Below are 15,639 nucleotides of genomic sequence, written 5' to 3'. Positions count from 1 at the left end.
TGACCATAGGACACACCTTGTTTTAGAGGGGGAGAACAAGGGAAAAAAATTCTCCCCCTCTCTGCTCAGCGCCCCTTCAGCGAAGTGGCAGGAGAAACGGGGGCCCTTCCATTTCTCCTCCCGCTTCGCTGAAGGGGCACTGCGCAGCTCTCCCTCTCTGCTGAAGCCAGGAGAGTCTTGCTCTCCCGGCTTCAGCTATAGGAACCCGAAACCTTTGGAGCACAGCGCAAGTTCCCACTGCACTCCAAAGGCTTCAGGCGGCTATCCCTGACGTCTGGAGACCGAGAGGGGTCAGTGTGCACCGACCCCTCTCGCTCTCCAGGCTTCAGAGAAAGCAACTCGTAGCCTCTGGAGCGTGCAGGGAGTGCTCCCTCTGCGCTTCGGAGGCTTCGCGTTGCTATCGCTGAAGCCAAGGAGCCTGCATTCACTCCATAGGATGCACACACATTTCCCCTTAATTTTTGAGGGGGAAAAGTGCGTCCTATAGAGCGAAAAATACGGTACGTTCCATTATCTTGATATGCTACATACAAACGTACAACTGATGAAGGTAAACGGCATTTCTGTGCTCTGCTCTGGTTCGCCCGAAGCGGCTTAGTCATGCTGGCCACATGACCCGGAAGCTGTACGCCGGCTCCCTCAGCCAATAAAGCGAGATGAGCGCCGCAACCCCAGAGTCGTCCACAACTGGACCTAATGGTCAGGGGTCCCTTTACCTTTCCCCCCTGGGTTATCTCAGCCTGGCTCCTGACGCTTTGATAATCTCAAAAGACCACAAGAGGGAGCTCCAAGCTAACCCAGTCCAAAATCCTGCAACAGTTTAGTGACGAGGAGATCATTTCTTTCTCCACATTCTTGTTTTTAAGGAAAAGGAGGGTGCTCTTTCAGAGAGATGCCGTTTGAAATGAAAACTCGCAGCTGGTCCTGCTCCTCCCAAAACTTGCTAATCTGAATTCCCACGAATGCAGAGTAATAATGCTTTTGAAAAACAAAAGGTAATTATGTTGAAAGGTAATTGTGTGTATGTGGTTGTAACCAAGATAACTGGTTACTTCAAAGAACCCTATGTTCTGCAAACTTGTGAAATACGTTCTCTGAGCAAAGAGTGGAGTTTCGCTTTATCTTTTCAACGTCTGACAAGGCTACTGCTGCTAGCAAACTCTCTTTACCTAGCAGGGTGATAAAACTATTTTTAATTCTGTTGTTTGTGGGTGGTTAATTCTGTTGTTTGTGCTCTCTGTTCTGTGAGCTGGCTAAGCGTTGGTTACCACAGTGCTTGAATACAATGGGCCTCCTGCACACAAACTCCTCACTTCCTCAGTACACGGTGTGTGGCTTCATTTCCAGTTTTGAACATATTGTACCTTCTTTATAGAAAAGCAATGCTTCAAGAAAGATGTTTTAACATAATTGAAGAGTACAAGAACCAGAAAGTTAACTTTCTGTGTGAAAATGCGCTTTTTAAAAAAATGAATGAAATAAGCCGAAGATAAAAGAGCATAAAGGAATACTGCCATAAAGCACGTTGGAAAATGCACCTTTTATCATTACTTTCCTAAAAGCTGAACCTTATCAACAACAACAACAACGACAACAACAACAACAACAACAATACAGTGGTGCCACACAAGACGAAAAGAATCCGTTCCGCGAGTCTCTTCGTCTTGCGGTTTTTTCGTCTTGCGAAGCAAGCCCATTAGCGGCTTAGCGGATTAGCGCTATTAGTGGCTTAGCGGATCAGCTGATAAGTGGCTTAGCGGATCAGCTGATAAGCGGCTTAGCGGCTTAGCGGATCAGCTGTTAAGTGGCTTAGCGGCTTAGAAAAAGGGGGGAGGGGGAAAAAACCGCAGGAACTCGCAAGACATTTTCGTCTTGCGAAGCAAGCCCATAGGAAATTTGCTACTCAGGAACCAGGTTGGTTTCAGAGGTGTATGTTTGCAGTTTGACCTGCTTAGCTGCACACATGTGGTTTCTCGACTTTTTGCCTAATTAAAAGGGGAGTTACTTTCTGCACCGGGTGAAGGAAGGGATGTGGTAGGATAATTGGTTAATTGAAACTGTACTTAATTTGATCAAAGGTCTTGTAAGTTGCTGGTGAGGAGAAGTGATGGCTTGCAATGTTTGGTTGTTACGTTTTCGAAAATAAAACTAAGAAAAGGTATTGTGGACAACTGTTTATTCCTATGCTCCATTCGCTGCGCACCCTCTGTGTTGATGAAGAAGTTCAAACAAAACTAACCCCCTTCCTGTTTGTTTCCTTGAAAAACCAGTCAAGAAACACACGAGGAATCATTTGGGTCACCCATTTGGCTTTGCTAGGTCCCTCCAGCACCCCATAACTTCAGGCTTCTGTGGTGGGGCCTGGTGAAGTCCACAACCAATCAGTGGGGCTTGGACATGTTGCTCATGGTTGTGTTGTTGACCAATTAACTGTTCTTGAACAAAGTGTGCCTGTCACTTTACATTGGGGAAAACCGTATTTTGTGTGTTTCTTAATAGCTTTTTGGTGTTTTGAAACCTTTTGAGTGACACAGAAGAAGTTCCAAAGGAAGAGGTTGCAGGAGATCACAATGAGTGGTTCACCTAATGAATTTTATTGGTAAGCCGTATTTTCTCCAAAAAAGGAGATATATGTACCTTATTTTGCTATGTGCAGATTTTCTGTGTTCTGATGCCTGGCAAATATTTTATATTTGTGCCATTGAATTTGGCATTGTGCCTTGGTTTCTAATTGAGACAGTTAGAAGATAAGAAATCTGCGATGGGGAGGTTATCTGTTTTTCGGACGTGATTGAGGATCGCAGAGCCAGAGGCAAAGAGGCCTGGAGAGATAAAATCAAATATGAAAATATCGTTGAGAGGCAGGACTGAGATATTGATACACTTTGAGGTTCAGACTGTGGAAAGTCATAAAACCAAAATTACAATTAAGAAGACAATTTGATCTTTTTTTTTATTTTTATATTTTTATTGGATTATGATTTGATATGTTAATTGGATGTTTTTTATTGGAAAATTAATAAATGCTCTAACAAACAAACAAACAAAGAAATCTGTAATGTGGAAAGCCGGGACTGAAAAGATCCCTAGGTAATAACTACTTGTTGAAAAAAACCCCAAACATATCTTGTAATTCATGACGTGAGATCTTCTGAGTAAGTCTGCTGTCTAGATCATTTGCATAGATTTCCATCCCTGGCACTTAATAACTCCCCCATTTTTATCCTCATCATGCAGAAGCTGGGCTACTTGGTGGTGATAGTATCTGGGAGGCAAGAGTTCCGCCAACGACAGCATCATGCTACAAATGTGTTTGATTTGGCTCATCTTGAGTTTCTTTGAGGGTAACTTTTCACAGAGATGTCATTCCTTGCAAATTTCTCCGGCAGGCGTTACGGATTCAGTAACCTATTGTTCTTTTTTTCACCTCTCCTCCCAGAAGCCAGAGGGCAGAGTGTCATCACCCAGACCCCAGCTTCTTTACAGGCGAATCTTGGGGACATAGTGTCCATCGACTGCGATGCTTCCTCTTCCGTGAGTGATGATATGGCCTTATATCAGTTTAAACCAGGACAGAGACCCAAGCTACTTATTCATAATGCTACGAGCCGTTTTGAAGGGACCCCAGATCGCTTCATTCAGAGTGACTTCTCCTTCATTATCAACAGTGCCGAGGACGCGGGAATGTATTACTGTGCCCAAGGCTACAGAACTCCTCTACACAGTGATACACTTCAGTACAAAAACCACCTCAGTGCATTAAGGCAGGGGAGAGAAATGGAACTGGTGTTTTGCAGCAGCAGCACCCCCCCCCCTTCTAGCTTGCTAGAAAGGAGGGTGAGAGAACAACTGAAAGCCCATGCAGATCAACCAAAAGAAAGCCAGGATTTTGGATTCTCTAAGAACTTTGCTTCCAGTGAAGCTGTGTTAAAGAGGCAGCAGCTTCACCTCAACCTCAGTCCAAGGCACAGGTGCATCAGAAGCTGCCTTGCACTGAGTCAAACTATTGATGCACCCAGCCCAGGGCTGGATTAGCCACTAAGCAAGATAGGGACACGGGTGGCGCTGTGGTCTAAACGACTGAGCCTAGGGCTTGCCGATCGGAAGGTCGGTGGTTCGAATCCCCGTGATGGGGTGAGCTCCCGTTGCTCGGTCCCAGCGCCTGCCAACCTAGCAGTTCGAAAGCACCCCCGGGTGCAAGTAGATAAATAGGGACCACTTACTGGTGGGAAGGTAAACGGCGTTTCCGTGTGCTGCTCTGGTTTCACCAGAAGCGGCTTAGTCATGCTGGCCACATGACCCGGAAAAACTGTCTGCGGACAAATGCCGGCTCCCTTGGCCAGTAAAGCGAGATGAGTGCCGCAACCCCAGAGTCGTTCACGACTGGACTTAACTGTCAGGGGTCCTTTACTTTACCTAAGATAAGGACATGCTGGGTTCAACTCATGTTCAGCTGCAACTGACATTATTCCGTTTCGTTGTGTTTGCGGCCAATAAAGGCTCTGTAACCATGTCAGTACACGTAACTGACCACTTCATTTCCGGTTTGCATGAAATCATTTCCAAATAAGGAATATGATTAGTAAGGATCACATTTCCGGAGTGCGGTGGAGGAAGTCAATACATCGATAACTGTTGCGACTAAGTGTCTGCAAGTGCTGTGTAGGATGCATGAAACAAGTACAATGGAGTACCCATGGATTTGGGCTGTGTTTTGCACTCTGATTTCACAATAAAATCATTTGGGAAGAAAGAAGCAACCAAATCAATTTTATAGGAGGGAGGGAAAGACATGACAAGGTAAATCACCACAGAACTGTCACTCTGATTGGTTAAATCCTAAATTGTATCGTTTTCCAACACAGTTAAGAAAACTGGAAGCAAAGAAGTATTAACCGTAAACGAAGGGCCCTGAGTTGACATTGGCCTATCATATTCCAAGATACACAGTTATTTTATATTCCATGTTAGAGCTTTCCGTAATTCCCACTCAGCCTTACTAACAACATATCCTCCAATGTTACCTTCTTCATATTGGGCTTTTTGAAGACAATGTGCATTTTAAATTGGAAATGCCCATTCAGTGCTTATTTGAGTTCATAACACTGACAAAGTTAGTTGAGCCAACCGGAACAGCTCATGAGTCCCATGACGTGGTGAGCACTTTTGACGTGCTTCTGAACTGCTAGGTTGGCAGAAGCTGGGACCGAACAATGGAAGATCACCTTGTCGCGGGGATTCGAACCGCTGACCTTCCGATCGGCAAGTCCAAGCAGCGCAGTGGTTTAAACCATAGCGCCACCCACATCCCTCTATTCAACAATAGCTCATCTTAAAAAGAGTTTCAGAAGGTCATGCTACTTCAAGTTGCCTCTTGATTTCAGGAATGATTCCAGCTCACCCTTGTTCCTGTTCTGTACATGGAATATGAAGAGGGGAGTTCTGGGATGATGATTCTATATCCACGTCATTGGCATGAAGAACAACTCCCTTCCCTCTCCAAGACAACATGTAATGACACTTTAATTCTGTCCATGTCAAACAGCATAATATTTAGGTTCTAGGTATGTAGCTGCAAGTATCACTTCATATTCAAACTGCTGCTTTTCATATATATTTTTCATCATGCTGCCTACCAACGTGCTAGAAAACTCTATTGACTGCACTTTAGCAATTGCCAGCTGGCACCTCGACCATGCCCCACTGAAATCCCCTGTGGCCACCTGCTCAGATGGCAGAATTATCGTTGCCACTTGGGCAGGTGCTGGTGCAGCTGTCAAGTTTCTGAACTGATATTCAGTCCTTCTCACAGATTCCTGTGGCCCCAAATTGCTATGTCTTGACACAGCTCCCATCGTTCCAACAGTCTCTCCAACATGTCACAGCTTACCATTCTCTCTCTCTCTCTCTCTCTCTCTCTCTCTCTCTCTCTCTCACACACACACACACACACACACACCCAACTCTCCAAATGCCCAAGTTGACCCACTGGACCCCCTTGCTGAGTGGGATCCAAACCTTTCTCCACCATCAAGAGTATATTCAGAAGCTGGCTGAGCTCTGCAGTGTGTGTGGGAATTAGATCAATCGATGGATCAATTGATCCATCCATCCATCCCTCCATCCATCCATCCATCCATCCATCCATCCATCCATCCATCCATGCCACCTTTGCTCCAAGGAGCTCACGCTGGCTAACAAAATTCTCCCTTTCCCATTGTATTGTTACAGGTATGTTAGGATATAAGAAGATGTGCTTAGTTCAAGCTCATCCCGAGAACTCCTTGGCTGAGAGAGATTTGGACCCTGCTTGGCTCGTGCCGTTCCAACACACTAACTGCTACTGTGCCCTGGCTCTCTGGATATCAATTCAGGAGATGAGATACAGCTCTAATGGAGAAATCCACACATTATCTGAGATTTCAACAAGAACTAGACAAAAAATATATCAATTAATGAAAGACCTAAGCTGAGAACTAAGGACCTGAAAAGACAGGAGAGGGGTAAGTTTGTGAGATGCTTGGTTTGCCAAGACAGCTCACTGCTTCTCTCAAGGGCACCAGAGGGGATTACAGTGGATTATAGTTCATCATAGGGATGCGGGTGGCGCTGTGGGTTAAACCACAGAGCCCAGGACTTCCCGATCAGAAGGTCGGCGGTTTGAATCCCCGCGACGGGGTGAGCTCCCATTGCTCGGTCCCAGCTCCTGCCAACCTAGAAGTTCGAAAGCACGTCAAAGTGCAAGTAGATAAATAGGTACCGCTCTGGCGGGAAGGTAAACGGGGTTTCCGTGTGCTGCTCTGGTTTGCCAGAAGCGGCTTAGTCATGCTGGCCACATGACCCGGAAGCTGTACACCGGCTCCCTCGGCCAATAAAGCGAGATGAGCGCCACAACCCCAGAGTCAGCCACGACTGGACCTGATTGGTCAGGGGTCCCTTTACCCTTTACCTTTATAGTTCATCATGTTTGAACAAGCAACAACCTTTAGTCAAGATTCACTGAACTGAGAGGAGAAAGCCATTCAGGGGTTAATGTACTCTCCACTACAGGACAGCGTTCCTGAACTGTGAATTTAGTTTCTCCTCCCCTTTATCTCCTTACTTCTGCTATAATGCCACTTCCGACATCAGGAGGAGGGGGTTTTGCGGTCTCACGCCCCCATTCACACTCTCGCGGGACTGGCTGCAGCCCCGCGGGAACAAGGGAATCCCGGGAGCATTATTATTCATGACCCATCCCACCAGCCAATCGGCTGGCAGTGGGGGCGGGGTGAATAAGGGGCATTTAAGGCCAGGGAAGCCCATACTCGCCCCTTTCTTTTCCTGCTAGGAGCTGCGGTTTCCCTCCCTCCCTCCCTGTGGGTTCAAACTCGGACTTTTGCTATGGGCCTTGGCTGGTCTCCGCAAGGGGCCTGGTAGGAGTTTTTCCATTTGGCTAATTGGCTATGTTTTGGACGCCACTTGGTTTTTTCGCCTACCTCGTAGCAAATTCGTCATAACTCCTTGGTTTTGGCGGTTAGGCATTGGCAGGGGTATTGTTATGCAAATGAGTTGGGGGGAGGAACGCCATCACCTCCCAGAGTGCTGAAGGGTAGTTAGTTAAAGGACTCCGGGGGGCGTCGCCTCGTCCGAAACCTAAGGAGGCTAGGGCCTAAAGCGCGCTCCCGAGCGGTAACCCCTCGGGGAGTGCCCAGGGATGTGCATCTCGGGGGCTCCCCCTGTTGGTGCTTAACCCTTCCCGGTTTACCGGTTAGTCTGATAGGGCCAATGCCTAAAGCCAATACCGCTCTTACCTGTAATCAATAAAGTTGTGGCCATTTTCGCCCATTAACCTATAATTCCGTGTCCTGTGTCTTTATTTACTCCATTCAGTGGGAGGGGGCGGGTATAGACACGCAACAACTGATGGCTGATGCAGTGGTACCTTGGAGTACATACACTTCAGGTTACAGACTCTGCTAACCCAGAAATATTACCTCGGGTTAAGAACGTTGCTTCAGGATGAGAACAGAAATTGTGCTCTGGCGGCGTGTCGGCAGCGGGAGGCCCCATTAGCTAAAGTGGTGCTTCAGGTTAAGAGCAGTTTCAGGTTAAGAACAGACCTCCGGAACGAATTAAGTACTTAACCCGAGGTACCACTGTATTGTTAAGCAAAATACCCAGTTCAAACCTTAAACTACGTCTTCCTTCTGGTGAGACAAAAACCATGCTCTGCCTCAAGTGCTCGCTTCCCCACTGCCACCAGCCAGTAAAAGGTAAGGTAAAGGGACCCCTGACTATTAGGTCCAGTCATGGCCGACTCATCTCGCTTTATTGGCCGAGGGAGCTGGCGTACAGCTTCCGGGTCACGTGGCCAGCATGACTAAGCCACTTCTGGCGAACCAGAGCAGCGCATGGAAACGCCATTTACCTTCCTGCCAGAGCGGTACCTATTTATCTACTTGCACTTTGACATGCTTTCGAACTGCTAGGTTGGCAGGAGTAGGGAACGAGCAACGGGAGCTCACCCCGTCGCGGGGATTCGAACCGCCGACCTTCCGATCCTCAAATCCTAGGACACTGAGGTACCACTGTTTTCTAAAATGAATTTATAATGAGAAATTAGCACAAAAGTCTGGTGAATTTTCATGAGGATTAAAAAAACCAAACAAGCTTCACCAATTGGAGAAGTTTGGCAAACTGAATTCAAGATGGAAAAATAGGAAAACAGAGAAAAGCAAAAGCAGTAGAACTATCATTCCCTGACCACAAGTCATCATGGTGACCAAACCCCTCTCCCTTGTGAGAGCCATGTGGCTGAGCTGGAGAAACCAACTCAAAGCTCCTGACATGCTGAGTTTCTCAGGTAGATTGGTGCAGCTGGAACAACTCGGGGCAGTTTAGGCATTGGGTAGGCCTAGTTTTGGAGGGAGGGGAGGTTGTAGCCTCTGCCTGCCCCTCCGGAAAGTGGGCGATCCCATTAAAGGGATCCAGGTGAGATGCTTCTGTCTGGACACCCAGACTCTCCAAGTACAACCCAGAAGGTTAACAACTCTTTGATGTAGGTAAAGAACTCCCTCTCTTCCGGTTGACCCCATATTAGGTACTTCTGTTGGGGGGACCAGTAGGAGTGCGGTCTACCTAATGCCTGTGCCAAACCTCTTACATCTGTAGTCAATAAAGTTGTGGCCTGATTTGACCCAAAATAGAACTTGTCATGCTTCGTTATTTGTGGTTTAAGACAGTCCGTCGGATGGGGGGCGCTTGGGTGCGCAATGAGGAAACCAACAAATGCCTATAACTTTTTTATGCTTTGGCAAAATCGATTAAAAATCTTAAGCACAGTAAAACCTTCTAAGAGAGCGACTCTTTACATTAATTGGCTCCCAGGAGTTTCTCCTGCTTTGTGAGCTGGAACCATGAACTGAATATGGCATCGTTTCCGTTGCCATTTTGGCGGGTGGCAAAGCAGTTGCCAGTTTCTGAACTGACACTCAGCCGTTGCCACAGGTCCGCGTGGCATGATATCACCAGCTCCTCTTGACAAAACTCCCATAGTTTAATGTTATATCAGCCCAAGACATTTTGGCACATGAGGCGAACCACAAAGTGGTGCCCCCTCTGCTTGCTCTAGCTTTAGGGACATGGTACTGTTGTTGTGGGGATATGGGTGGCGCTGTGGGTTAAACCACAGAGCCTAGGACTTGCTGATGCATTATGAGGAATGGATAACAGTGTATTGCAGTGGAATTTAGAGTTGCTCGAGCAGTGAAAAATGTCAGCATGTGGGGCAAATCCATGGGGCAAAAGCTGTGGGTCACTCTCAGCAATGGGACCAAGGGAGAGGGGGGAAAGAGTGTGCCTTATTGTTCTTTGCTTTCTCCCCTCCGTCCCCCAACATCTTGGGACTCTGCATGAAAATAATGCCAGCGGAATTTCTAGCCAAAGTTGAGGTGAAGATTAGAATGACTTCTGTAACAGGTCTGAGTTGATCTGAACTTGTGAAAGCACATACTTCACCTGACTCAGTTGGAGGAGCTTGAGCCTTTTAATCTCAGGGTGGTGGGTCCGAGCCCCACATTGGGCAAAAGATCCCTGCTTTGCATGGGGTTGGTCTAGATGACCCTTGTGGTCCCTTCCAACTCTACCAACTCTTCCAAGTCTATGATTCTATGAGTAGGAGAAGACCACAGCTGAAATTCTGGACTCTACAGCGATACATTAATTTGCGAATCAGGTATTTCCAGGGAATGTCATGTTTGCCCAGAGTTAACTCTGTCAGAGGCAGAATTCTGATCACTGGTGCAATAAGGAAAATAATAATAATAATAATAATAATAATAATAATAATAATAATAATTTTTTTATACCCCACCCATCTGGCTGGGTTTCCCCAGCCACTCTGGGCGGCTTCCAACAGAACACCAAAATACAATAACCTATTAAACATTAAAAGCTTCCCTAAACAGGGCTGCCTTCAGATGTCTTCTAAAATTTGGATAGTTGTTTATTTCCTTGACATCTGGTGGGAGGGTGTTCCCCAGGGCAGGTGTCGCCACCGAGAAGGCCCTCTGCCTGGTTCCCTGTAACTTGGCTTCTTGCAGCGAGGGAATCGCCAGAAGGCCCTTGGCGCTGGACCTCAGATAAATATTGTAAACTGGTGAAGTTCTTTTCAAAGGGTACACAGTGGGCCTCTTATCCCTGTGGTGTCAGATATATCAACCTGACGTCGTAATCATTTGAAAATGTACGTTGCAACAGGTAAAACGTGTAAGTCCTTCAAGGAGCTGAGGACAAAAAGTGGTCAGAGTTAAACCCATTGTAAGTTTAGACAATGTTGTGTCATTTGTGCGTTTACCTTGCAGGAAAAGGCCCTATCTTTTGTGGGACGGGGATTGTTTCGCAACAGCTTCAAATCAGCTTTAATTGTGCAGATTTTGCTGGGATGTGTTTGGAATCCTTTGTGGGTTTACTTTTCAGTTCAATGGCATTTTCTTCCAGTTAGGTGAGCTTAAGACTGCCACCTAAGTGAAGAAAATAGACGCCGTTTTTCTCTGTTCAACGACTACGTTCCACTTTGTAGGCACTCAGTTTGTCGTGAGACTGGTACCTTGTTTCCAGATCTCTAGGAGCGAAACCGCTTTGCTTACTTGTAAAAACTTTGAAATCTTCCCTTCAGTGGCCACAGTTGGGAGGGACTTGGGTTTTTGCTGAGGGCATGAGCAATGGCAAACCACTGTGGCTCGTTTTTGGTGACGGGACCAATTTAGAAATCAGGCGTAAGTCTGTTTTCTCTCTCTGTTGCTTTGGGGTACAGTGTGTCGGAAATCTATATTTTCATTTTTGTTGAGTGTTGGGAAGCATCTGGGCATTGGGAGAAAAACTACACAAGCTGGGGAATGGACGATGATGACAGAAAACTGAGGTAGGGTTTGGGATTGTATTTTTTCCTAACTGAAGCTGCTAAGAGCTCTGCTGGGTGGTCAGTAAAAAACTTCAGCGTGCAGGAAAATGCTGCGATTCACTCTCAGCAATGGGACCAAACGGGAGATAAAAGAGTATGCATTTTATTGTTCCCTTGTGTCACCTCTGCCTCTTTCCCCACAATGTCTTGAGCTCTGCATGAAATTGATGCTAGCAGAATTTCTAGCCAAAGCTGCAGTAAAGATGGGAATAACATCTCTAACTGGTTTAATTTGGTATAAACTAAGTGATTTCCAAAGGAGAGCCAATTTAAAGAAACAGTTTAAAGGTTTTCAGAATGTAGGGGGTCGTCCCAGAAGCTAAATTGGGTTGCCTCTAGACAAACCAATAACAATTCAGACTTACTGTTTTAAAAAAACTGCTAATTGCTGACAACTTTTGAAGAAACCAGGTCACAGACAGAGAAGTGCAGAAAAAAAGAACTGAATATTCAGTTGAAACAAAATTCTCCTTTCTACACTTTACCAGGTTTTTACACTGGGTGTTCATCAGTTGCTAATAAAAACATGTAACCCTCATAGAAAGCACTTTATTTGAAATAAATTACAGTGGGGAGGGAATGGTTTTTTTTTTTGCACTATCAAGCACTTGGAAACCAGCCCAGTTCATTTCAGGGGAATTTATTTCAATGTAAATGGGCACAATTTGGAATATTTTGGTACCCTTAAGTCCCAATGGATGGCTGGGTGATAAAAGTTAGGTAACTCCTGGCTTGACTGCATAGAACCAAACCTGCCATCATATGTAAACTTATTGGGGGGGGGGTTCAATTAAACCTGCATAGGATTGGGTTGTATGGCACCATTGGGTATCAATATAGCACACATTCATCTGAATGAATGGAAAGGAATCCCTTTGGAGCAGTGAACAGTGATTTATGCACTTGATAAAGTAGCAAGAACACAACAGATGATTTCTGGACTCATTAATTTGAGAATACATTAATTTGAAAATACAGGTATTTCTAGGTGAGATCCTATTTGTCTGTAGTTAAGTCTAGCATAGTAACTAAGATGCTAGAAATACTCTATCATTGATTTTCATAGGGATTTTAGTCTGACTGTTCTGCAAAAACCTATGTTAGAAATAGATATAGATATAGCTCTATAGACTACCGTAATTGGAGGACGTTTGCCCAAATGGCACAGCAAAACCCTTTCCCCCTTCTTTTGGCTGTGGCGTACCATGCATATTGATGGTGCTGTGCAAATGTATTGATTGATCAACAAATACATTGATAAATCAAAATCTGTTCTATCATAGATAAGTCAAGTGGAACCTAAAAAAATAATAATAAGCAGGCATTTTGTCAATGCGCTCTGTCAAAGACAGAGATTGAAGGCTATTGAAGATGGGATTGAAGATGCTATTAATTTATAGCAGAGACAGAATTCTGCAATAAGGAAAGTTAGGGGGGAAAGAAAAAGAGTGAAATTTCAAGGCTATTTTCAAAGTGAATACAGTGGTACCTCGGGTTAAGTACTTAATTCATTCTGGAGGTCCGTACTTAACCTGAAACTGTTCTTAACCTGCAGCACCACTTTAGCTAATGGGGCTAAATGTTGCTGCCACGTCGCCAGAGCACGATTTCTGTTCTCATCCTGAATCAAAGTTCTTAACCGGAAGCACTATTTCTGGGTTAGTGGAGTCTGTAACCTGAAGCGTATGTAACCTGAAGCATATGTAACCCGAGGTACCACTGTATAGTATTTATTTTGTCCCTACCAATCTGATGGCGCAATACTTTGCACAGATCAGTTACAGCAAGTAAAATGAAATGTATGTCCTTTACGAAACTTAGAGCACAAGCTGATCAATGTTAAGCCCACTGAATGTTTAGCACATGCTTAATTATTTGCCGTTGAAATTAATTGGGGGACTTCATATTTTACTGGTTTGGGCCATTGTTAGTTACTTGGGCATTTCTGAAGTAATCAAGAAAGGAGAAACAATGTAAAATATGGTAAAAACGTAAGTTTTAAGATGGAATATAGAAGTTAACTCTCCTATGTGATTCATGTATTGGTGCTTAGCGAAGGGTTTAAACAGCACATTTCATCTATAGGATACAAAATGTAAGAACCATGTACGAAGAAGTAAAGAAATATCTGCACTTACACTCTAGCCAAATCTATAACAATACACCACACACCAATTATCCAAGCCAAAGCAATGCAGAATATTTCTAATTTTGCAGCTTTCTGTATGTGTTCTCCCCACGAGCTCAAATTCTCTGTCCCTGCTGCCCACATTAGGACAGGGCTGTAATGCCCTTTGCAGCACCCAGATATGAAAATTGGCCTGTGGAGTCTTTTCTCCTGTTTTAACTTTACTCATTAAAGATTGAAAGATACAACTAGGAAACGTTCACTTTAAAAATGTGTTGAACTATTTCTTTCACAACGACACCTGCCAAACTTTAGATCAGTTCTCTGCACAGCTACTGCGTCTTCTCTGAGGGTCTGCTGAGCCCAAATTTTACTTTCCTGCAGTACAAACACCGTGGGATTTTGAATTTCTATGGTTTTCAGAACAACCGTGTCCATGTTTGCACGGCAATGAGACATTCTCAATTCAGCAGGGTTCACTTCCAGATAAGGGGACGTAGGGTTGCGGCTTGAAGTCTTTTCTGTACCTTTAACAGCTGTTTAATCTGCGGACATCATCAGCAAGAATAAAAGCATTATACCTCCAATCAGTTTCTGAATGTTGGGCTGCTTAATAATAATAATAATAATAATAATAATAATAATAATAATAGTAAATACCCCACCCATCTGGCTGGGTTTCCCCAGCCACTCTGGGTGGCTTCCAACAGAATATTATAATATAAAAGTCTTTTAAACATTAAAAGCTTCCTTAAACAGGGCTGCCTTCAGATGTCTTTTAAAAGTTTGGTAGTTGTTGTTCTCTTTGACATCTGGTGGGAGGGCGTTCCACAGGGCGGGTGCCACTACCGAGGAGGCCCTCTGCCTGGTTCCCTGTAAGTTGGCTTCTCACAATGAGGGAACCACCAGAAGGCCCTCGGCGCTGGACCTCAGTGTCTGGGTAGAATGATGGGGTGGAGACGCTAAATGTGTGGGGGAAGCAGTAATGATGATGATGATGATGATGTTGGCAAATCTGAGCCTGAATGCAATTTGCCTTTCTGGTCTGATCAAGGTGGCCAACTAGGGGGTGTCATGAAACAGCAGCAAATACTTCACTTACTTTATTGGGGGGGTGAAGAAGTAGAGGGGAAACTTGTGGATTTGCGTTGCCTCAAGCACTTGGTACCTTCACAATTTTACAGCGGCGCCATTTGCAGCAAAATGTTTTGAACTAGCACTGTGGTCTTTCACTGGCCCTGTGGTACACCTGAATGATGCAATATTCCGTGTTCTTGTTTGTTTACGCAGGAAGAGAAGATTCCACCCCATCGGCACTCATTTTCCCACCTTCGCCGGAGCAACGTAAAACGGATTCAGCCACTGCCGCGTGCCTGGTCAACACGTTCTACCCGAGCAGCCTGGCCGTGGCCTGGAAAGTGGACGGCACTCCAGTCACTGAGGGTGTCCAAACCAGTCCCCCAGCATCGAATACAGACAACACCTATAAGCTGACCAGCACCCTGACGCTCCCAACATCAGATTTCAACGCCCATGAACTATACAGTTGTGAAGTGACGCACAAAACGTTGTCCAGTCCTCTTGTGAAGAGTTTTAGGAGGTCTGAGCTTTCCGGATAGGCCCCTCTATAAAGCAGGCTCTTCTTTTACTGGTCATTTATGGTCATTCCCCTGTTTACCATCCATACCAGAAATCCCTCTAGTATTATGACTGTAGGAAATATCTCATATTGCATGTCCTTTCTCTGCAGTCTGTAACTTCTTCCACGTCCTTTTTTCTCTTACTGATATCACATTAACCTTGGGAAATGATATAAATGCAGAAATAAACGCATTATCTTGAAAAGCAATGTGCCTCCCTCTGCTTCTTGTTTTCAGGGTTGCAATCAGTGGAAATCAAGCAAAATCAGATTAATTATAATACTTAATGGGGCGGTGAGTTGAGGGGAGAGGGCAGGTTGCTGCTTGCTAGCGATCCTAAGGCATAATGAATCAACCGTAAGGAATCAATATGACGGTAACCGTAGGTGTGGTTGGTAAAAGATCTTAGGGAGCCAGTGTGGTGTAGT

At 45.1% G+C, this 15,639-nt stretch overlaps 1 long non-coding RNA gene across 1 annotated transcript; it reads left to right on the top strand.

The window, feature by feature from the left end:
* Nucleotides 1–11,404: 11,404 nt before the first annotated feature.
* Nucleotides 11,405–15,420, top strand: LOC307201173. Its single transcript, XR_013832612.1, has 2 exons — nt 11,405–11,537; nt 14,862–15,420. It is a non-coding gene; the product is annotated as an uncharacterized lncRNA (long non-coding RNA).
* The last annotated feature ends 219 nt before the right edge of the window (nt 15,421–15,639 follow it).

The sequence above is a fragment of the Podarcis cretensis genome (genome assembly GCF_951804945.1).
Source record: "Podarcis cretensis genome assembly, chromosome: 13".
Classification (NCBI taxonomy): Eukaryota; Metazoa; Chordata; class Lepidosauria; order Squamata; family Lacertidae; genus Podarcis; species Podarcis cretensis.
Note: the sequence above shows the minus strand (reverse complement) of the source record. Positions and strands in the feature narration are given on the sequence as shown.